The 24,314-nt window shown below is 40.8% G+C and overlaps 1 protein-coding gene and 2 long non-coding RNA genes across 7 annotated transcripts in view; 1 reads left to right on the top strand and 2 right to left on the bottom strand.

Annotated features, from left to right (window-relative positions):
* PDZRN3 (PDZ domain containing ring finger 3) overlaps positions 1–24,314 on the bottom strand; it is a 240,571-nt gene that overhangs the window by 151,090 nt on the left and 65,167 nt on the right. The window lies entirely within an intron of this gene.
* On the bottom strand, positions 8,795–15,173 carry LOC116273753. Its single transcript, XR_004182130.1, has 2 exons — positions 14,097–15,173; positions 8,795–12,579 (listed from the first exon to the last, which is right to left on the bottom strand). It is a non-coding gene; the product is annotated as an uncharacterized LOC116273753 (long non-coding RNA).
* Positions 12,573–22,140, top strand: LOC116273754. Its single transcript, XR_004182133.1, has 2 exons — positions 12,573–14,173; positions 19,584–22,140. It is a non-coding gene; the product is annotated as an uncharacterized LOC116273754 (long non-coding RNA).

The raw sequence follows: 24,314 nt of genomic DNA, 5'->3' as shown, positions 1-24,314 counted from the left end.
TTTTTTTGAATTTGGGACATCCCCACACCTTTGGAAGTGAATTTTACAGCTAGTGCATCTCATATTATGTGTTGATTTTTATTATTTTAACTCTTAGAGTTCTGGTGAAAGGAGCAGACTCATTGCAGTAGTTTCTTGGAATGGAATGCTTATAGAAAGGAATATGTTCACGGGAACTAATGACCAGATCTCAGGAGGTTCAGAAAACCATGGGTCAAGATTTACAAGGGGTCCGTGAGCCAGCAGGAACCCCTAGGTCTTGCTTCGGCAGTACTGCCTTTCTTAAGCTCCTGTTCTGCTCCACTTTTCACAGATTTCCTGTTCTTCTCTTCACATCTTATAGATAACATCTTTTGACATTGATGATTCTAAGACACCTTTATGGAACTGAGGCTCAGAAAAGAGGGTAGATGCCATTTCTGTCTTTCTAATAGTTTGCTATCCGGTCTTCAAAAAACTTCTGGTTTACAAAGGATAGCACTGAGCAAGTCACTCTTGTGCCCTGTCGAGTGCAGTAGCTTGTATTATTTATTGCTCAGTCAATTTGCTACCCCTCCCTGTGGGAAGATGAAACTTCCCTGCCCTGCTGATGTCAGACTTCATCCTGTCACTTGTTAATGCAACGTGCCTTGTGAAGTCATCAGTTGCCCCTTCAGGGGGGTTAAGGCTAAGGACCATCACCTGGGTCTGCCATGTTGTCTTTTCCTTCCGCCTTAACACCAGCAATGACCCAGGTGGCAGGTTGCCCCTTTAGCCTGGGTTCTAGAAAGCTAATGACATGGAACAGAGCAACTGCTGACCCAAAATGGAAATATATCAAGAGCAAGAATATATTATTGTTGCAGGTCTCTGAAATTTTCCAAGTTGTTTGTTATTGCAGCAGAGCTTAGTCTAAGCAGAACAATACAGTGAGAATCATTTTGTGATGATCATGCATTTCTTCACACTCCAATATATTATCAAGATATGCAAATAAGGACTTGGAAATGCCTTACAGCATCCAAGGATTCCTCTCTCTACACCTGAATGGAGACTTAACTGGAGTATCAGTAATACAAACGCCCAGTAACAGCAAAAGCAAAGATTTGTCAGCCAAGCCGTGGGCTATTGGTACCCCTATTCCTATTCCCAAAGCTTAAAGTAAAAGCAAAGGCTCTAGAGAAAATAAAAGCAAACACATGTCCATAGAGCTATCTTTTTGGGGAGAGAGTATCTTGTGAAAGTTTCACCTGACAGTTCACATGGGCTGACTACAGAGTGAAAACAAGTCAAGTTCCATTTAGGTCCATAATTAGAGTAATTGCACGCTTATAACCTGCATTTCCTAAACTGTCATTCTCCAGTCCTCTGTTGTTACATATGGTGTAAATCTTGCCCATAATGTACACCTTGAAGGTGATTGTAGAATACCATTTATTATGCACCCACATGCATGGGATATTGCACAGACAAGCAAAGCAGACTCTAGCTATGCCCTGAAGTGACTTGGCTTAGGAATTAACTGCAGGTAAAGGGAAATTCTACAAGGATTTGGATTTGGGGTTTCTCTGTAATTATATATTATGTAACACCAGAGTAAAAGGAAAATATGATATGATTTAGACAGGTCCCCTTAACACACACAAACAATAAATGTGATTGAGCTGCTACAACAACAACAACAACAACAACAATCCCAAGGAATGTAACTGTAATTTCTTTCTTTAGGATGTAACCTTTGCTCATGGTAATAAATATAAAGGTCTCTGCCACTGCACTCCACTGTAAGCCATTTCTAATAGGTCTTGGCATCTACTATCTTTAATGACTCCAAGGAACCAGCTGCGCATCCCAGAGATGTTGAAAGCTTCATTGCATTGAATTAATACAAGAATGAGCATTCTGATTCCAGTGCTCCATTCCATACTCTCCTGGAGTCCTTGTAGCCTGCCTGCAAGAGGAGTTGACAGGATGGAAATGGTGGAGGAGTTCCCACAATGGGATCCCCAGAGGTACTGCTTGTGGCAGTCCAGAGCCCACCCTGACGACCCAGGCATCACTGCCGCTAAGGCAGACACCCTGAGGATGTGGCTTTGCTGGCACGACAGGTATGTGTGTCATTTTGGAGCATCTGTCATGTCCACTGAAAAAAAATACACAGAGGCACATCTGAAACCTCTGCCCCTTCCCAAAGATTTCCAGCTGCTTCTAATCTGGAGCATGGAGAACTTATTTTAAGAAACAAAGACTTCTTTAAACCAATATACATAATTTAGAGACTGAAAGGAAGGCCATGTGTCTAGAATGCCACACGTGTTATTCAGCTGTCCTGGTCCTTAAGTCCCACATGGTGGTAGGTCTCTACCCAAGGGAAAGAGGTTTTCCACATTCAAGAACCACTGCATCAGAGACGAGAAAGGAAATGGATGCTGAGGGAAATACGATCAAGTGGCTTTACTTCTTTTAGGTGGTGGGTGTTGCAGAGGTGGGATCTTATTCTCTCTGTTTGTGGAGAATTTCTCCTGTATTGTAAGAGTTGTTTTCGTTGCATATAATCCAGGCTCATTGGAGAGGCCTCGTATTTTGTACTCAGACTGAAAATTATGTCTGAGAGGCCCAGTGGCTATGACCCTCTGCCCTGGTCCTCAACAGGAAAGCTAGGGCAGAGACTGCTAATGCTCACTGATGCTGCTCTGGGCTCTGAGCTCAATTCAGCCTTCAGTCTCTCTTGCATTTGGCTGGGGGTCAGGTAACAGAGTTCTGGCCAATAGAATGTGAACGGATGCGATGTACACCACTCCTGAGCCTGCCCCATAAAAATCTCCCCTGTTGGATCTTCATTCTCTTTCCAAGTGGAAAGATTCAGAGGTCCTAGGGAAGGCGGGGCCACAGAGGGAAGAAGACTGTGTTCCTGAATCCTTGCAAAGAACAGAGCCCTTGCCCTGATGAACTGTATTTGGCCCTTGACTTGAACAAGTAATAAATATTGTGTTAAGCCTCTGAAGTGTTACGGTTGTTCGTTACAACAGTTAACCTACCCTAATAAGGATGAAAAATTTGCTTTATTTGACCAGGTGGCTTAAACCTGTGACACTAATCAGTCTAATATTTGGAAATGTGTTGATACTTGGCATCGACAATTCCCAGGCAAGGGCCTCAACTATCCACCTTCTATGGAATGTTCTGAAATTATAGACAGTACTAGTTAGTGAAAGGCCAATATGACCTGTTATCTTTTTTTTTTTTTTGAGATGGAGTCTTATTCTGTCACCCAGGCTGGAGTGCAGTGGTGCCATCTCAGCCCACTGCAGCCTCCATCTCCTGGGTTCAAGCAATTCTTCTGCCTCAGCCTCTCGAGTAGTGGGGGTTATAGGCCTGCACCACCACACCCGGCTGACTTTTGTATTTATTTTTTTAGTAAAGATGGGGTTTCACTGTGTCGGCCAGGCTGGTCTCGAACTCCTGACCTCAAATGATTCACCTGCCTCAGCCTCCTGAAGTGCTGGGATTACAGGCGTGAGTCGCTGCACCCAGCCCAACTGTTACCTTCTTTAAGAAATGATGGGAGGCCTTTCTTCCAGGTATGATGGTCAATATCAGCACCCAGTTTAATGTTCTAACAGGGATTTCTGGACCAAAATGACTCTTTAATGCTCTGTCACATCTCGAGTGGGCATGATCATAGACTCCATGGAGCACATTTACAACTGGGAACACAAAGTCTGTTCACTTGACCCAGGCCTGGGCCATTACCTGAAGATTAGGACACCCAATGATACATTCCACTTTAATTTTACACTTCAGACTTCTAGGAGTCTTGCATCTGTTTTCCAGCAGCCACAAAAGACATTCTGTAATTACTTCTGAATGAAAAACAGAGACTTTTAATTTTCTTGCAGAGAACATGCATGCACTACATACACTTTAAGTACACTGTGGTTGTCTCATTTTCTGTAAATACTGTACTTTTCCTTACTGGCAAAGAAGAGCTTTTTCAAATCAAAATAATACTCCTAAAAAAGTCAGTGCAGTTTTCTGAAGGTCAGCAAAATGAGCTTTGCCAGAGCACCAGGGACTCCAATTACACGTATTTACCTGATGTGCTTTTATAGGACACATAATTCAAAAATTGCAGACTGCCTTTTACATTGTATACTATGCATTTTAATAATGTATTTATTATGTCGAGCTCTTTCTTTTGTGGTTTCTTGATGCTACTCCTCATTTAGAGTAGTTTCCTGGTTTTTCCTCATGTCAGGCAATGCAGTTAACCTTTAGCAATATAGAGCACTTAAGAGTTTTGCAAGTCTTGTTTTGCATCCATTTTTCTCCTGCATAGAACATTTGATTTTTCATCTGGTTTTCATTTTATACAATGATGTCGGTAGAGGCAAACTCTAAGACCTGGTAATTACAGCCTCATGGCAGCCCAACTGATGCATAAGAGATGCTTGCTAATTACAGTGATATGATGGCTCTCCTCCTCTGAAGGCTCACTGTGTTTCTTAAGGTGTCTCTTTTGTTCCTTGATCTAGTTGCTTATACAAGAGTACATTGATCAAACTGCTTTCTAGTAACAAAGCATATTCTCAAAGAAATGTTAATTTTATAAATTAGTCTCCTAGGCTTTGCCAGCAAGACACAGTGCTGTTCCCCCTTAACCAGGGCACCACCAAATTTGCTCCATCCTTCAAGGCTGAAGACAGATTTGCATTTCTCTATGGGCCTGCTTCGCTGGCTTTCCCACCTTTCCAAAAATATAATATAAGGTCATTATTCCTCAGACCAGGCAGTCACCTCACATCTGGGTCTTTACATAGGTTTTCACAAGTCACTCTCTTTATGACATAGTTTCGAACCACAAAATATTGTTGAAGGAAGACAGGTCACCTTGAGATAGTTTCAATCAAGGGATGTTTGGGATGCTTACAGAAGAAGTCATTAGAGACAATCAGTTAAAATTGAGGTTGTACTGGGTTAAAAATGGCCACAAATTCTTTGCTGCTCCTCTCAGCAAGAGGTGGAATCGATTTCCTCACTGCAAACCTGGGCAAGCCTCAGGACTCACTTGGACTAACAGAAGGCAGAAGTGACAAAATATGACTTCTGAGTGAGACTTCAAAGACCAGACAGCATCCGCTCTTGCCCTTCTGCTGCTCTAACAAGAAGCCTGTGTGAGCCTCCTTGGACATGAAAGCCACTGAGAAGACAGCCCACCATTGTCCAGCACCAACTGCAAGATGAACAATCCAGCCATCCCAGCTAGGACATGAGCAAGTCCACATGAGACCAGCAGAAAATTCTTATGAGAAACAATGACTCCTGGGTGTTTCAAGCAACAAAGTTGGGAAGGGTTTTTACACAGCAATAGACAACTGAAACCAAGGGGAAAAATACTGACACAGACTTAGTATTTATTCCTGCTAGGTATATCTATGCAATTCCAAGCATCAGATGGCACTGGAAACAACCTTTAAGATTAATTTAAAAAGCAATCAGTAAGTGGATGATTGTGGTGAGCATAAATATACTTTCATAGAATGAATGGAAAAAAATATGGTAAAGTACTGCATGAATGAAGATTTATGGCTCAGGATAATACTTCCTATGACAAGTATGATTCAGGAAGTGCCGTGTCTCTAATGACTTAGATAAAAGTAAGGACAGATGCTCTGAAAACTGTTGGATGAAAAAAAAAAAAAAACAGTTCTCATGAGCTGACAAAGCAAATAATTGGTGTTAAACACTGAGGAAAATTTTAATAAAAATTTTCATAAAACACAACAGCAAAAAGTCAGTATTTCTTACTTAGCATTTTATATGTGATTTATCTGTGACCCTAAATATATATAGCTAAAAAAATGATATGAATGGACAGTTCACATGCCTCTGTAAACATTTACATATTCGGTTCAGGTTGCACTCCTCCAATACAAACAAAACCAAAAAACATGTTTTTGAATCTTCTTATTTGGGAAATAAGGGAACTACCCTCTATATTGGACATACGTAGTATTTTATAAAATGACTGATATGGTTTGGCTGTGTCCCCACCCAAATCTCATCTGAAATTGTAGTTCCCATCAATTGAATCATGGGGGCGGTTACCCTCACGCTGCTGTTCTTGTGATAGTGAATGAGTTCTCACAAGACCTGATGGTTTTATAAGGTGCATTTTCCTCTTGAGCACTTCTCCTTCCTGCTATCATGTGAAGAAGGACGTGTTTACCTCCCCTTCCACCATGATTTTAAGTTTCCTGAGGCCTCCCTAGCCATGCAGAACTGTGAGTCAATTAAAACTCTTTCCTTTACACATTACCTATTCTTGGGCAGTTCTTTATGACTCATGAGAACAGACTAATACAATGATAAAGCACAAGAGTATAAAAAATGATTAGAGACTACAATGTTGCAGAAAGTTACTCTAAGAAGGTATAAAAACTTATATTTATTAATCTTTTCTGGAAACAACTTTAACACATTACATTACCCCTGAGATGCATGTTTACCCAATTCTTAAAATATATCTTACTGTTACAAGTGATAAAGGGAATGAAACTGTCTACTCTAATGTATGCTAAAACTTCTTAAGAAGCAAATGGGTCCTAAGAACTTGTGGAAAACTTTTAATTCCATTTATGGTGGTTAATAAAAAATTTTGAATTGAATGTCAGCAAAAAATGTTGCCTAACCTTCATTAAAATATGCTCAAACTGACTTTTCAGTCATCAAAGTATGACTCACCTGTGGTATATATATCTTTAAAAGCTTACTGAAAGACCTGACTTTAAAAATATTTTTCTTCTATCACAGTCCAACATGTTCACTGTAGAAAGTCCAAAAAATTTAAGACTATGAAGAAAATATAATCTCCCCTAATCTCACCTTTTAAATATGCCCAATATAGCTAACATTTATTGAGTACTCTTTAGGTCAGACAGTGGTCTCAATTCTTGACATATATTAATTCATTTAACCCACATAAGCCTATGAGTTATGTACCATAATTATCTCCTTTTTATACAAGAAAACTGATGTAGAGAGAGGTTAAGTAACCTTAGTTATGTGGTCCAACAGCCAGTAATAGGAAGAACTAGGCATTCTGGTTTAAGGCTGCAAGCTCTGAATCATTACATATGCTGCCACTTGGCTGGGATTCTGGTACTTCTTTCCAGTCTTTTTTCTACATTATATATGCAATATATACATGTTGGACTTCTATAGCAATTTTTTTGAATAACTATTAGCAAAGTCTCACCTTTACCAAGAAGACTTTCTAGATGTCTCCAAATCCACAGTCTCCTAAGTGGCTAATTTAGCAGTTTCAAGCATCTAGTATTTTACACTGTGGTGTTTAGCTCAATGTATTGCACAGGTCACTGAGTGCAGAGACCACATCTTATTTTATTTCCACTTTCCAATTTTCTGATACTATGTAAATGTTTGTAAATGCTAGAAACCTATGGGTGCTTGACATAGTTTCAGCAGAGTTGCAAGCTAAAAGGTTGTATTTAAGTAATAATTTTCAAAAGAGCTTTGGAAATATTCTAGACCCGGAGCTACTGATAAAAGAGATGCCATTAGAACCTAAAATTATGAGGGGAAAAAAGAGAAGATAAGAATAGTCTGGAGTTTTTCTGCAGAGGGAACTCTTAATGGGGTTGCATTAGGACAGGTCTTCACAGTTCTATAAACAACCTAAGGAAAAAAGTACACAATGCAATTCCCACTTTGATGGCTTTATTAAATAACTACAGGCAGAGAAAGGCAAAGCAAAAATGAAATCAGTAGAAATATTTTACAGGTCTCTCTAGATGACCAGAAAGCAGCAGGTAACCAGCGCCTGGGCAAGAATACAAGGATGTGTTTGTTTACATGGTTGCCACGAGCCATAGCCCCACGATCACACTGCCTGGGCATCAATCCCAGGCCAACCACGTTGTCTCAGTGGATCTTCAGTAACTGATTGTTCTAGAAGATGTAAAGGTTAAATGTAAACAAATCTTCCACGTGGACCATGACATTAAAAAAAAGGCATTTTAAGACTCTCTTGCTGGCCGGGCACGGTGGTCATACCTGTAATCCCAGCACTTTGGGAGGCCAAGGCGGGTGGATCACCTCAGGTTCAGAGTTTGAGACCAGCCTGGCCAACATGGTGAAATCCCCATCTCTACTAAAAATACAAAAATTAGCCAAGCATGGTGGTGGGTGCCTGTAATTCCAGCTACTCGGGAGGCTGAGGCAGGAGAACTGCTTGAACCCAGGAGGTAGAGGTTGCAGTGAGCCAAGATCACGCCATTGCACTCCAGCCTGGGCAACAAGAGGGAAACTCTGTCTCAAAAACAAAGAAACTAGTTAAAGTTTTGTGTGCTTATCCAACCCCACACCATTGGTGTGTTTCTTCCTACTGTTATTCTACTCCCATGTCCATTATTAAATTACACAGATGAGACCATATTATACACGGTATTTTTAAACTTGCTCTTTTAACAATGCATTTTGAACTGTTATGTATGTTTGGATTTTTTTTTCCTATTAAGCCTTTAAAAGAGTGGCTTTTTCTCCCAGTTTTATGGAGGTATAGTTGACAAATAAAAATAATTTAAGGTATACTAGTTGATAGGATAGTATGTGTATACATTGTGAAATCACCAAAATAAAGCTAATTAACATATCCATCACCTCACATGCTTTTTCCTTTTTGGTGTTGTCATGTATATTTGAATGATAAACATTCAAAGGACATCACTCGGTGGTGCCAAGATATTCAGCTTTATCGAATTTTTTCCATTGACTACCTTGAATTTCCACTATCTGGGTTTTTTTTTTTTTTTTTAAATTACTGAAAAGACTGAGCTGATGAGATGCCCTGGCATTTAAAAATGCTATAAAACTATGTGCTTTTCTTTTGAGAAGGAAATATCTGTTGAAGTTACTGTTAATCACAGCATTTTCTGAGGAGCTGATTATATGCCAGGCATCACCATGTGACACATTTCTTCACAGATTTCAGAATGTGTGAGATTTGATATGAAAACTAAACCCAATATTGTGCCTCTTCAAAACCTCCATAGCTGTATTCCCCATCTCCAATACATGCACACATATATACAAATAACAACAAAACAATGGAAACGATGTGAAAGGGAAGAAATAAAAGGGGAAAAAAAAGGTTCACTTAGATTATCCCGTTCGTTTTACAGCATGCCTGCCTACACTGGCATTTAGTAGCAATAACAAAAATCATTGCTTTACTGAGCCCACACTGGATGCCAAGCGCCTGGTGTCTCCTGACCAGCGCCTCTCTCTAATGGGGACAGATGAGTGGAAGCCGCCACCACGAAGGTTGGTGCTGAATTCGAGCCTGCTTTATCTCCTGTACCACCAGGGCCCCTTTCATTAAAGCCTCCATAGGTGATAATAACAGCAGCCTCTTTCCTAGAAAGGTCATAATCTGGGGATCAGAGGGTTTAAGAAACTCTTTGGGGAAGGGAGGATCATACTGTGAAAAATCCTATTAGCTACTGCTGTAAAGTTTATGAAAACCAAGTTTTAATAAAATGTTCTACAACTTTAGCTACATAAGAAAAAAAAATGCAAACTGGACAAGAGGCAAATGGTTAAGATTGCTCAGAGATGTCTGGGTGCTTGGGACATAACAGCAATTCTGGGTACATTTACTGAGCACTTACTACACACCAGATACAAAGAGGAGGGAAATGTCACAGTCTGCACTATGAGGAATTGCCAATGTCCAACCATTCTGACCTGCAAGAAAAAGGAAGTTTCACAGGGCACACCACAGCAATTCCAGTTTTGAGATTCTATCAACTAGAAAGTACTCAAAACATGTCAACAAACGTCCCTGGATCTTTAAACTTCTTGACCACAGCAACTTTCTGATGAAAAAGGTTTTCCCTCAAAGGCTTTTAGTGTGTGGATTTTACTGAGGGCCATGGCAGAGTTTTTTCCATACCACATTAGAAGGGTTGTTCTGAGGGAAGACACTTATCGGTGGGGGGGTGGGGGAGGGGGTTGGTGGGAGGTGAGGGGGAGGATTGGAAGATTTTTTTTTTTTTTTTTTTAAACAAAGCTAAAAGGCCCAGGTTCACTATCCGGCTCTGCCACCCCCTGGAATGCTAAAACACAAATAAGCTCCATCCATAAGAACAGTAGCTGCCTGAGGGCAGGGGCCTCCTGTGTCTTGGACTTGGGCCTCCTGTGTCTTATTCTGTATACTGTGTCCCCAGTATACAGAATAAGGCCTAGCACAGGGTAGGCACTCAATATATGTTGAATAAATGAGCAAGTCAATGAATGAATAACTCTGGGTAAAATTCACTGGAGGAAGTTTAGCTTCTGTTTCTCCACCCGGCATGATACCACTGGCGACCCAGTGAGGGTATTAAATGGAAGATGTGTGTAGTGCTTCATCATCTGTAAACCAATATTACTGGAGAGTACGGACCTGTTGGAGGCAACACAAAATGAAGACAATCTCACCACCACACTGCATCAAATGATCATCACTATCTATAAGGCAAATTTCAAAGCCACTTGAAAGTACTTTTTGGATGGACTCACGGCTGTCTATCCTTAGATCATAAAAGTGCTGGCTTGTTCATTTTGAGAAATAAATGTAACCAAATAAGCCAAGCACACTTGTGCCATGCCCATTCATCAGTGAGGAAACAGCTTCAACACAAGTTTTTTGTAATGGCTTCCCCTGCCATGGGATTTCAGGTGAAGCTCAGATTTCAAGGTTTTGCAATACGTAATTTGCAGACTCCTTTCCAACTTGTCTAAAACATTTTATAGTTGCCCTGAAGTATTTCAAAAATTCTGCTGACAATGATTCTCCCATTTACATACAACACAAAATGTGTATGGTAAAATTTAAATGCAGTGTCCTCACGCTGAAGCTGAGCAATTACTACCAAATTCTGTATCCTGGAAGATGAAGCATGTTTCTGAAGATACATGCTTGGAGTTGATGTAATTTATAAGAGAGCGGATGATTTTATTACACCGTAAGCATCCACATGAAGAAATAAAACTGGAAAACACCCGAGTTCAGCAGTTGGAAGGTAAGGTGAGAACTCCCAGGTCCAGCTCTTCTCCCCACTACATGCCTATGCATTTCCATGCACCCAGGTTCTGCCTCTGAAAGGCACAACACCACTCTGAATCAGGGAAACAAGCCAGGATGTGCAAAGATGAGGGCAGAATTCCTTTTACCCCACTCATGACAACAGCCCAAGTAAGGAATACTAAGCTCCTGAATGGCTTTCCATAATTCATCATCCTAGAATAGAGGAGAAAAAATACCCCACAATCTCTCCCTAGCCGAACTCTGGAAATAGGTTGACTCATTTCATTTCTGTGGTTTTTTCAGAGTAAAAGCTCTGGAGTCTTCATGGCAGTAGTTTTTTTTTTTTTCCCTTAAAGCTTATAAGCCTTTCCTGATGAAGAAAAGCTAAACACTCGAAAAGAAAAAGTAAACACTCGAAAGAAAGTATCATTGAGTGCCAGCAGCACCAACGATACCACCATGAAGCCTGGTATAGCTGTGGGTGCCTCTGTCAAGGTCCCAGTGAGAAGATACAAGTCCCTGATGCATAGGCAGTCCCTTGGTAAGAATCTGGCCTGGAAAGTCTTGGAGATACAGTGCAGTGGCCTGTAAGCGGGTAGATGAGGGGGACCACTTCAAGGAGCTCCTTCTCAAGCTTCTGGTCCAGGTGCGGCCATCTGGTTCTATCAGCTCTCTGTTCACAGGACAGAGGGAAGAGGCTCAGCTGGAAACAACTGCATAGAGTCAAGTGGCTGCCTCCAAGAGATGCTGTGAGCCCAAACTCACTGTCACGTGGGCTGTAAGTGGGATTAGTGCCTACTTCCATGGCTCCAGAAAGAGTAAAGACAGTCTTCTCTGTTGTTGTTGAAGCTGAGTCCACTGCAGACTCAGACCAGAGAAGGGTCAGGCCAGAGCCAGAGTCAACTCTGAAGCTTGCTTTTATTTACTCTTGGCAAGTCCCAACTTCCTGGTTCTAAGGGGAATGAAGTGGGGGAGGGTTAAAAGTCTTATAAAAAGGCTCCAAAGGCTTCTTGGACACCAAAGAGCTCTTACAAAACTACATTTTGATGAGCTACATGTAAATGAATCAGAAACATATGGATTTCATTTCCTTCATAATACACAGGGGTTTCAGAACGAAGAGGTTGGGGAGTGCTTGCCGAGATAAGTCTGGGCTCTGGTGAAAATGTTAAAGCAGGGGAAGCTTCAGACATATGCTAAACCGAAATTAAGAGTAGGCCAACACTCCCACACCTGCACCCCTTCCTCTATGGGGCTTTGATATCCACCAGCTAACCTTAGGTGCTACATAGAGAGACAGCAGGCACTACATACCCAAATCTGACAGGCGCTTGCAGTCTGTGGCTTTCTCTGATGATGTTTGAGGATTTGGAAGTTTCTTGTAACCAGCTCCAAAACACTGAATATTTTGCTGGCTGCTGGGAGTCATGAAGCAGAAGATATAGACATTTTATTTCCCCAGATTCCACTAAAGAGGATGCAGGCAGCATTTTCCTGAGGTGAGCACTCTGTATGATGAAGCAAAGGAGGGATCCTACTTTAGAGCACTCACTAATTTGAGGCTCTTTGTAGCATACACCCTGGAGCTTTGACTGTCTTGCGGAGAGCTCAACCTAATTGACTTCCCTGGGATGCAGGCTGGAGAGGGAGTGGGCAGACATCCATATTGTAAGATTGGTAATCTTGGCCTCTGCCTTTTCACACAAGCATTTATTAAGCTAATGAATTATGAGGGGGCAATAAAGAAGCTAGGAGTAAATGAGGTTTCTGCAGGGAGCCACTTGATAGGGTCACTCAACACCTGTTTTAGTTAAAAATTAAATGGATTGTTTTAATTTTATATGTCAGAAAGCCAGTGTGTCTGAGTCAAGAAAATAGATTGTTGCCAAAGAAAGAAAAAGATAAAACAAAAAGCAGGACAACAGATGCTGGTGAAGACATAAGGAAAAATGGAAAACAGACAAATGTTACAAAGGCAGTCATGAGAACTGATGAGAAAGAACTTTAAAACAGCTGGAAAAGACAGAAAATGTTGCAGAAAATGGCATCTGCTCCATGCAAGGCACAAGGCTGGCTGTTAGGAAGAACACAAAACATCACAAAAGCCATTTTCTTTTGATAGGTCAAATGGTTGGTGGCATATCTCTTCTCGCCTCTGAACACAACTACAATCACTTTCTGTTGATAATGTTAAGCTTAATTATACAGAGGCTGCACTTGAACATTTCCTTCCTTATAGCTAAGTGATGCCATTATTTTTCATTTAATTGCAGAATAAGGGGTGCTCTGTTTGTGAAGTCCAGGAATTGCTAATATAACAATGGTGAATGCAGTGGCAGTGCACGACTTCAATTTTCATGATTACTATTCATTAGAGGTCTGTCAGATGGATAGAATAGGCTCTTTTCTTCCCTATCAGCAAGCAAAGGGCAATTTACCCGACAAAAGTTGCATGGCAGGAAGAAAGAGTGAATCAAGCTGCACTGTCTGCTGAAAGCTTAGGTACAAAGTCCAACCCTAGAAGCCCAAATCCCAAGTCTTTGGACACAGAACAGCTGCTTATACAAGTTCACACTTCCATAAAATCAGGTGAGGACAAATGGATGATGATGCAGCAAGTACACTTCTGGTAACTGGCAAAGGTGGCATCCTTTGATGCCAAACATTTCATAATGGCTTTTTTACTTGAAGACGGAGAGAAGTGTTTGGAAAAGGAAATGAACTGGAAGTCCCAAGAATTGGAGAAAGAGAAATTTAGGGTGTGCATTTAAATGAGAAATTGATATGTCTCATCACAGACTGTACAATCTACAGGAAAACTGCCCTCTTTAGGGGGTCAGGTATCATGTTTGTTTGAGTCACCTTCGCACTTCTGTGCCATATTTCATGCTGCCCAGGGAATTATTCATCGCGTCTTAAGCTACGTATCTCAGTAAAGCTGCAGAATCCATAGGTAATTTGTGAATCTTAGTAACAATTCTATAGATCCTTGTAGCATTTTTTATTTAAAAAACCAACTTCTCACCTGCCTCTTATCCGTGTCCTTTCAGATCCTGGGTCCTGGCTGCCTGTTAGTGCAGATGTTGGCTTACGAAACAAAGGGTATGGTCCAACTTGCCTATGAACCGGGAAGCATAATATTTTAATATTTGTGCCTTAAACAGTTGTTTTACTTAAACACACAGGAAATCCTGTCTTTTTTCTTGTTATGAAATCTTATAAAGCTACTGGAAAGATCCCTGTAGGCCAGTGGTTTTCAAAGTGGGTTCCCAGAACTAGCAGTAGCAGAATCGCCCGGGAACTGGTTAGAAATGGAGAGTCTCGCCGCTACGCCCCAACCCCCAGACCTAATGAGCCAGAAATTCTGGGGTGTGGCCCAGTGGCCTGCGTTTTAACAGGACCTTTAGGTGATTCTGCTGCACGTTCAAGTTTGAGAATGGCTGCTCTAAGGCCCTGGTTCTCAATCCTGGCTGCACATTACAATCACCTGGAGAATTGTTTTTAAAAACAGTCAATACCTGGTCTTACCCTAGACCAATTAAACCAGAAATCTCTAAGGCAGGGCCCAGGCCTCAGTCTTTACTTTAAAAGCCCCCAGCTGATTTGACTGCAAAGGCAAAATTGAAAACCACTGTTGTAAGCAGACCTGCTCTGTGCAGCTTCAGGCAAAATCTCATAGCAGCAGACATTGCCAATAACTGCAAGTAGTTGCCCCAAAGCAACTTACTATTATGGATTCAATGCTGCTTTCTAAAAAATGAAGGCATGCCTGTATATGGGGCTTCTACCCAAAGATGTCCCGGTCTAACATCAGGTTTGTGAATTATAAAGAAACAGAAGTGCCAATGATCTGGGTAAGGAAAGGATGAATAAACTGAAACAGAAGCAAAACCAAACTAAAACAAAAACAGGCTGTTTCAGGAAACAGCAGATTTGTTGGAACAGGGTCATATAGACAGCAATACTCTGAAGTGTCTCTGCCCTGGAGAAGCAGAATGTTGCAGAATGTTATTTTTCTTTTAAATGTTTATGATGAGAGTATTAGAAAGAAAACTAGTTAAGGTCGGGCGCGGTGGCTCAAGCCTGTAATCCCAGCACTTTGGGAGGCCGAGATGGGCGGATCACAAGGTCAGGAGATCGAGACCATCCTGGCTAACATGGTGAAATCCCGTCTCTACTAAAAAGTACAAAAAAAACTAGCCGGGCGAGGTGGCGGGCACCTGTAGTCCCAGCTACTCGGGAGGCTGAGGCAGGAGAATGACGTAAACCCAGGAGGCGGAGCTTGCAGTGAGCCGAGATTGCGCTACGGCACTCCAGCCTGGGGGACAGAGCGAGACTCCGTCTCACAAAAAAAAAAAAAAAAAAAAAGAAGGAAAACTAGTTAAAATGGAACAGTACAGAACATCGCTGGATGCTTTCAGGGAACACCTTATGTTTGAAGTTGTAAAAACTGTGATGTCATTCATTTAAATTTGAGTGAAACAAGATCACTTGGAACAAGTAAACCAGCTAAACATCCCTGTATGTGCAGGGCTAAAGGTGTAATATTGCCAATTTTTAATTTAGGTTTAATTTTGTCACTCCTGTTGTGGCTTATTAAGAAAATGTATTTTTTGAGAGGTGGATACTGTAGTCTGTAGGGGAAAATGATACACTGTCTTGGATGAGCTTTGAAATACTTCGGTATAGAAAGAAAAAAGGGAGGGAACCAAGAAAAGTCAATGTAGCAAAAAAAATCATCAGCTTTGTCAAATGAAAGTAATAGCTACCGTTGTTTAATGTTCCTTTGGCATCATTTGAAACTTATAGAGGCCAGGTGTGGTGACTCACACCTGTAATCTCAGCACTTTGGGAGGTTGAGGTGGGAGCATCACTGGAGCCCAGGAGTTTGAGACTGGCCTAGGCCATATAGTGAGACCTCGTCTCTACAAAAAAGTAAAAAAATTAACTGGGCATGGTGGCATTGGCACATGCCTGTGGTCCCAGCTGCTTGGGAGGCTAAGGGGAAGAATCATCTGAGCCAGGGAGGTCAAGCCACAGCGAGCTGTGATTGCACCACTGCACTCCAGCCTGGACAACAGAGACCCTGTCTCAAAAAAAAGAGAAAAAAACAAACATATAATTATTTCCCCACTTCTAATATTAGAAGTCTACAGAGAAAATCCTGAACGTGCTAAAGGTTCATATTTTTGAGATGCCATCTCCTTGAAGCAGTAGACTAAGCCTATGGTTATACCTGCCTGTGATTTTATTTATTTTTCATAGCAACACAAAGGCCATTATCTTTCCACTGTTGTACCTGTGAAAAGCCTGAGGCCTGGAGAAGGTCAGTAATTCTCAATGCCACACTGCTAGGCAGTGGCTGAGCTGAAATACCGATGCCTGTCCAAGTGACTGATGCCTATGACCTTCCATCCCCCTTCACTGCCTCTTCTTCCTTGTGGATAGTCCTGAGTTTAGGGTCAGCACCACACAGGGAAACACTCCAATCACCTGGGGCACATTCCTTTTCTCCTTCTCAAGTCCTCTTCTTCTATCCTCCCACTCATCTCAGGACCTCAGTTTCCCCACCTAAATGTTGACTCTTAGGTTTCATGTGGGAATTAAAGGTAGGTGTGCGTGCGTGTGTGTGTGTACCTATATACCTTAGAACAGTCCCTGGGAAATAGCATTACATACATAATCACTATTATACTTCTTCTACCCTAGGAACTTTCTCACCACTCAAAACTTTCCCCCTTCATGAAGTGCCTTCATGATTAACTTTAATTGGATAATAACTGGACTAAGTAGCAGATTCACTGAGGAGTTTACATAATTATCTCATGCATTCCTCATGACCCTGTAAAATTAGGGTGTTTTCTTCTCTGGAAGAAATACAAAATACAAAGAACATATATTTATGGTGTGTATGAGGTTTTTGTGCATGTGAGTGTGTCCACAGTAGCTTTCAAAAGAACAGTCACTCTTAATGCGATTCTGGAGCACGTAAGAGAAACATGATTAAAACATTACTGACAAGGCATCACCATGTTAGTGAATTCCAATTGGACCTATCTAGATGTCTGCTTATGGATTACTTGCCCAAGGAGAATAGGTGCTAGTCCTTGGAAGAAGTATGATTCATAAATACTGTTTAGCATTTGAAGATACTCAGATAGGTGTTTGGAAAACAGATCTTCAGAAGGAAGGTAAATGTTTCTATTAGAGTATAAACAACATAGTCCTACCAAGCACAGTTGCTCAGTGTGATGACTCATCATGCAGCTTCAGCCTACTTGAGACTCACCAAGGATCATCACACAACAATAACACAACCTACTAGGTGCTCACCATGGTGGCTTGATTCCCGGGTGAGGAGAGGAGTATCAGGTGACCCGAGTCCGAATAATTTAAAGAGGCAAAGCCAATATACAAAATAGAATAATTAAAGGTTAAGGTAGAGACTACAAGGAAGGGAAAGTGTTTTGAAAATGTAAAACATTTCATATTTGACTCAAAGTAAGCGGACATGTCTTAACTCCAGAAATAGCCTATAAAAATGCACCAACATGGGAAGGTCACGCACCAAGAATAGTGCTTATGCTTCTGATAATTAACATGGTTGACACAACGATCTCATTTATTCCTCCTGACTCTGAGGTAAGAACTATTATGGGCCAGGTGTGGTGGCTCACGCCTGTAATCCCAGCACTTTGGGAGGCCGAGGCAGGCGGATCACCCGAGGTAAGGAGTTCGAGACCAGCCTAACCAATATGGTGAAACCCTATCTCTACTAAAAAATACAAAAAATTAGCTGGGCATGGTGGCGCATGCCTGTAATTCCAGCTACTCAGGAGGCTGAGGCAGGAGAATCGCTTGAACCTGGGAGGCAGAGGTTGCAGTGAGTTGAGATCACGCCGCTGGTCTCCAGCCTGGGCGCGACAGAGCAAGACTCCATCTCAAAAAAAAAAAAAAAAAAAAAAGGAACTATCATCCTCATTTCAGAGACAAGGAAACTAAAGGTCAGCAAAGCAAAGTAGCCCAGACCCAGTATTTGAACTCAAGCCCTCTAATGTCACAGTTTATATCCTTAAGAATTCTGCAGTGTGATTTCAGAACACGCAGGCAGAAACAGCAATACAGGCTGGAGGAGTGGGCCAAGGTGGCAGGGAGTAGCTTATCTTGAGCTCTGGCAAAGTAGTGGCAGCATTTGGATAGGTGAGGAAGGCATGGACAGGGTGACAGGAGATGTTGCAACATGCATGGCAAACATATGACCAGGAAGTTCATGCTGGCCAGAGCCACAGGAGGCACAAGGACTCATGAAAACAAGAATGAGAAAGAATGGGGCTGGAAGGAAGAAACTGACAACTATATACAACTATCTCACTGGCAGATGGAGGTGCAAAGTAGAGGCCCATGGGATCTGGATATCTGGTCATGACCAGCACAGAGCTGCTGAGTGAAGGTTATATACAGCCTTACATGGAGAACAGAGGGCCAAGGACTGATGTGGAGAATGGCCACCACTTAGGTCAGAAGAAAGGCCTGGTGAAGGGGAACGTGTATTTTTACAGTCTTAAACATACCCACGAGGTTCCACCCGGATTCAAATCCAGCTATGCAGCTTACTAGCTGTGACACTGGCCAAGTCACAAAACTTCTCTGCACCTCATTTTACTCAAATATAAAATGAGAATAAGAAGGTATATAAGAATATCTATCTCACAGGATTGTTGAGAGAGGACACACACACACACCACCCCCCAAGATGAGAACAAGGCCAGGCACAGATAAGTGCTCTGTCAGTGTTCGCTTGCTGCTGTCATCATCATCATCATCATCGTCACTCTTCACAGAAGTGTGGTGCACAGCGTTGTTTGCAACAGTGAAAAATGAGAAACAAACCATAATGTATGTTCAAAGGGAACGGCTAAGGAAATAAATATCTATACCATGGATTGTCACACTGCAGTTTTCAAAACTGAGGTAGAGACTTCTATATCCCAACTTAGAAAGGCCTCCAAGACATAAAGATAAGAGCCAAATTCCAGAATTTTCCTCCACACTCACGGGCAGTGACTATGCTCTTTCACACATTCTCCGCGTCTTGGTAATTTATCGGTAGAATGAGTTACAAGAAGTTCCAGGAAGGATAGGTGTCCATGATGATCAAACTACCAGATTCTTAAAACGTGTTGCTTTTACATCATGCCAAATGGGTGAACCAGAACAATTCTGTTCTAGGTGACTTTTGGAGAGCATGTCTGATAACAATGAGATTTTTCTTACATTTTTCCACATGATGAGGTCTGAGCTCAAGGCCTCAGTGGCAGGGAAGGGACCAGATTCCAACAGGCCTGACTGGCTGTCGCCTATTTTAATCACCAGACAAAGCAGATAAGTTGCAGGGGGGAGAGAAAAATTAAACATGTCTGTTTTTGCTTTTCAGAGGCAATTAGGGGATTTATAGCCAAAGTGTTGTTATTTTTTGAATCAGAGCCAGTAATTGTTTTTTTTTTTCTTTCAGAGAGGATGATTATACTATAATCACTGACATTTTTAAGGAACATTTTGGAGCCATAACTTTGTTTCCCGAGAACAAGCACTAGTTACTAAAACTTGCCATGTCACTTGGGACGAGGAAGAAAATTTGAGTGTGAGGCCCTGGGGAAGCTCTCAGAAGAAACACCTTTGTTCTCAAAGTAAAACAACACAACAAAACAGCTGCAATGATTATTGAAATGCAGAGCCAAACTCTGAATCCACAAACCTGTAGGGAGAATCCTAATTTGCAGAGATTCCTACAGTCCAGGATGTTTAGAAAGAATCCAACTCTCTAAAGTAATTAAAACTTTCCCACTGACATTTTGTTAAAAGCATTATTCTCTTTGGTATACCCTTTCCTTATGGAAAACAAGGGTTGTCTTCAGGCTTGCTCCAGTATGATGACCTCCAATTCCACATTGCTTGAGTCTCAACCAACAGCATGTGTACCAAATCCTGTACTTTGGGGAGGTAACACTGACAGAAAATATACCCAGTGAATTTAACAGCAGAAGAAGAGAAAGCTCTAGGAAAAGATCGAAGTTCAGGATTGGAACTTTGGAGAGGTGAAAGGAAAGTCAATGGTAACCTTGGTTTTCTATTTCTGAATTGAAAGCAGCTATCTAAACTGTAGAAAAATAAAAAGAATAGGCTTAAACACAAGACTATCTATAGCTGTATATACATCTTCCTTTCACATCCTTATTGTTCTTACATACATAAATTCAGTTGTAACTCCAGTACTTAACACATGCAGAGTACTGTGTTAATCACTGAAGAGGGTGATTCAGAAAAGGCAGTAATTACAAAATATGCTTAAGGATTCATAAGAGAACATTCCTAGAAATGCTCCCTACCTCCCAATTTTCTTTCCTTAATTCACCACTGGCTGAGAAATCCTCTTAACTTTCAATATCCTCATCCTTAAAATGAACATAATAATTGCCAACACACTCTTTCCTCTTTGAAATTCTTCTAGTGGCTTAAACATGAAGAAAAGCTCATATTTAATAAGTAATAATCATAATCTATGAAAGTTTTTCATTTGAGAAAAATATTTAAATAGAAAGTTAAGATTTTTTCTCCAAAAATGGTTTCAGAAACTAAGAATACAAAAGTTATATAAAACAGCAAATTATTTTATAATAATTATATTGAAATATAATAAATATATAATACAAATAGTAATTTGTCCTTTTCCTGTTGGAAAATATAATGCTACCTCACCCAAAAAAGAGCTCCCAAAATTTTCATATATATTTTTATCAAAAGATTTCAGAAAGCTAAATAAAGCAAAGAGAGGTAAAATGACCTTCAAAAGGTCATCTTTTCCTTTGATGAATTTTTACAGTGGACTTCAGGATGCCCGGTATGGGGCCTGGTGCTGGGGATAGAATGTTGGATAAAATACGGGGAGGAAAATATTACTCAAATAATCATGCTAATACATAACTAGAAACTGTGGTAGGGACAACCACCCAGTGCATGGAGATGACTTCATGCCAGGAATCAAAGTTAGCTCTGAAGAATGACATCTGAGCAACTCTTTGAAGAACACCAGAGGTCAGGCAGCAAGTCAACCGCAGCGAGCCAGGAACTCCAGTACATTCCAGCCCAAGGGTCTTCCCCACTTGTCTCTTTCAAGAATGCTGGAGACTGCGATTAGAGTACTCCTCCTGGAATTCCACGGTGGAACCCTGAACCTGACTGAGAAGCAGCCTTCCCTCCTGGCAGCTGCCCCTTGGAATCTGCCTGTCTTCCTCTTTCCAGCCCCTCCCACGTGCCCCTGGGACTGTCTCCTGTCCTGTCTCTCCTATTACTGAGAGTCGATGACAATGAGATGCCCAGCAGCAAGGCTGGTGCTCATAGATGCAGGGAGGGTTTATCCATCCTTCTTTCCCAATGCCCTCACCACTGTGCCCAGACCCTGCACAGAACTTGGTCAAAGGCTCTTTCCTCTTTCACCCTGTCCTTCCAGCAGCTGCACCAGGAAAAATCTCTAGGGCCTCAGCCTTCCCTCTCACAAGGAAAAGGCCAAGAGCTGGAGTTCCTGAACTCAAAAACAGCTCAATGATGGGAAGCCAGCTGCTTTTAAAAAGAAAAAAACACAAGTATTCTTCATAAGACCTATTCCATTTCTGAGGGGTGTGTCATATTAGAGACAACAGCTGCTTCAAGTTAATAAAATCTGAAATATCTTCGCTTGGAACCTGATCACTAGTTTTTAAGTTGGATTTCTGTGACTATTTCTCATCTTACGATATGAATTCTTCATTCTTATGTGGCAATAGAATTGAGCATGTGGTTATTCTTTATTCCCATTTTAGGTTAACAATGATACACTTTAAATCCAAGGCCTCATATTACAAACTATGTAATCAAACTAATGGCCGTAAATAACAGAAAAGTAATTACAAAGCTGGAATTTATCTCAGCACTTTTAACCAATTAATCTCATGGACAATTTTCTGCCATTCTGCCATTCACTATTTAAAGGCTGTATCTTATGTCTTATGACTAACATTAAATTCTGAAAAATATTTAAAGATATGGGAGACTATGTTGTTATGATTCAAAGGGTATGCAATTTAATAAAATTTTAAAACATCATTTAAAATCACTTAACTCTGTAATTAGTGATTTTAGAACATTAAATACCATTTACTTCAACTTATGTCTTGCAGACAAGAGCAAGAAGCAAAAATACAAAAACTCAAGAGTTAAATGGTATGACCTCAATTTTTTTCTACGCATAAAAAGAAAAAAACACACCAAAATATTAAGTGATTAGCTTTGGGGTGTAGAATTTCACTTTGTCACATATTTTTCTATATTTTCTATAAAATGAAAATGCATAATTTTTACATTAAAAAAGTTTATATCTTTAATACATGTTTTTTTCTTTAGGACTGAAAAAATCAAATACAGAAATCCTGTTGCCAAAAATAGCCCTCTGTAGTATAACCAGTTATGTTTATGTAATGCAAATAAAATCTTTGGCTAGCTCTATACCATGGAGGGAAAGCTGCTGGGTATGTGGGGAAAAAAAAAAAAAATTCTCCAGGAGCATATCTGGAAAGTCAGCAGGGAGAGAATTTAAAAAACAAAGTACTAAATATCAATCTTAAATGTCCTAATTTTTGTACAGTGTGATAAGTTTCTTCTAAGGTATAAGCATCACTACAAGTTTCAAAAATATTGTTTGGAAAACTAAATTTTCTTTATCATTAACAACTCTTCCCAGAACAAATTATGGTATACTCTCATGTTATGGTATCTACTCCAACAAAACATATATATATATGCAAAAGTGGACAAACTAGATGATTCATCCTTTACTGGCCTTTTTGCAGCAAGAGACGCAGCCACCCAGACACAGAAATGTGAATGAGCAAACTCTCCTTTCTCTTCTTTTTCCTGTTCAGTCCCGCTCCCTGGGTCGGGGCTCAGACCCAGAGGACCTGATAAGGAAAGGGAAAAGTAGGTCTCTAAGCCTTTGGAGAATCCATTCCAAGACAAACACAGCAGGCTCTCTCAATTCCTTGCAAATGCAAATGGCAGGAGAGGGTAAACGAAGAACTGTAATTAACTAAATATGCTGTGTAAGCATATTTACAATAGCCTCTTAAGCCTATGAGTTTCGACATTAACCCTACAAGCCAGGAACAGCCCAGAGCTACACTGTTTGACAGCCTAAGGAAAGGGGATCACAAGTGCTTCCAAGGACATGCATCTGCTCTGCTTGGCAAGCTGCGGGAGGTTTCAAGTTTACCCAAGAACTATTGATGGAATTGACCACATGCATCTTACTAGGCTAAGAATTCACGAGAAATGCTATAGTAGTGTTGAGACACAGTTCCTATCCTCAATAAGACGCCAGGCACACCAAGCAACTGGAACACCCAGGCAGACACAATTAACCGCAATTAGTGGGATGGCGGGGGTTGTCACAACCTTTCTCTGCCTGATGCCTTTCAGTGGGTTTGGAATTAATATTATGCCCGGTTGACAATGTTGTTCTCAACCTGAAGGCTTAACTGAGAAAGAGTTACTCAAAACTGTGGGTTTGGTTCTGTTTTAAGTACAGTTTCACAGTTTGGCCCAGCAATGTGTAGAATTTTATTTTCTTTTGTCTCCAGTGCCATTTTATGGAAAGGGATGACAAAACCCCTCAATGACAATGATATCAATAAAAGATGAGATTATGACATTCAATGAGGTCTAATCTACAAAATATGTTGACACAAGAATCCAAATAAGAAAACCTTCCGAACTTGTCTCAGGAGTCTATATTAAGGAGAACCTCTCTGTTTGGTGTGAAACTGTCTTAAACGCCTCTCACACACTTGCTAGTCACTCTCTTGCACATGAGTTTCAGGCCTTGGAGCCTTCAGTTGATCTGAAGATGTTGTTTTTCACTGCACATCAAGGCCACCTTCTAGTTACTGCATGTGATACTCGTTTCCTATTTATGTAAGAAAGAGACGGTTTGCTTTGAAAATAAGTTTACATTTTAAAAGAGGGGATTTAAATAAAAATATTAAATAACAACATGGATAACAGAAGGGTAGATGGTGGTATCTGAATGACTGAAGTTTGGCCAAGGCTGGAATATAGTTTCAATGTGTATGCAATTAAAACAAAGCAAAATGAAAGCCTAAACAACTAGAAACTATCTCACCACAAAATTATCTTAGTTCTTCCTTAGAGTCAA

The sequence above is a fragment of the Papio anubis genome, chromosome 2 (genome assembly GCF_008728515.1).
Source record: "Papio anubis isolate 15944 chromosome 2, Panubis1.0, whole genome shotgun sequence".
NCBI classification, from domain to species: Eukaryota; Metazoa; Chordata; class Mammalia; order Primates; family Cercopithecidae; genus Papio; species Papio anubis.
The sequence above is the reverse complement of the archived record's forward strand: the minus strand, read 5'-3'. Positions and strand labels throughout refer to the sequence as shown.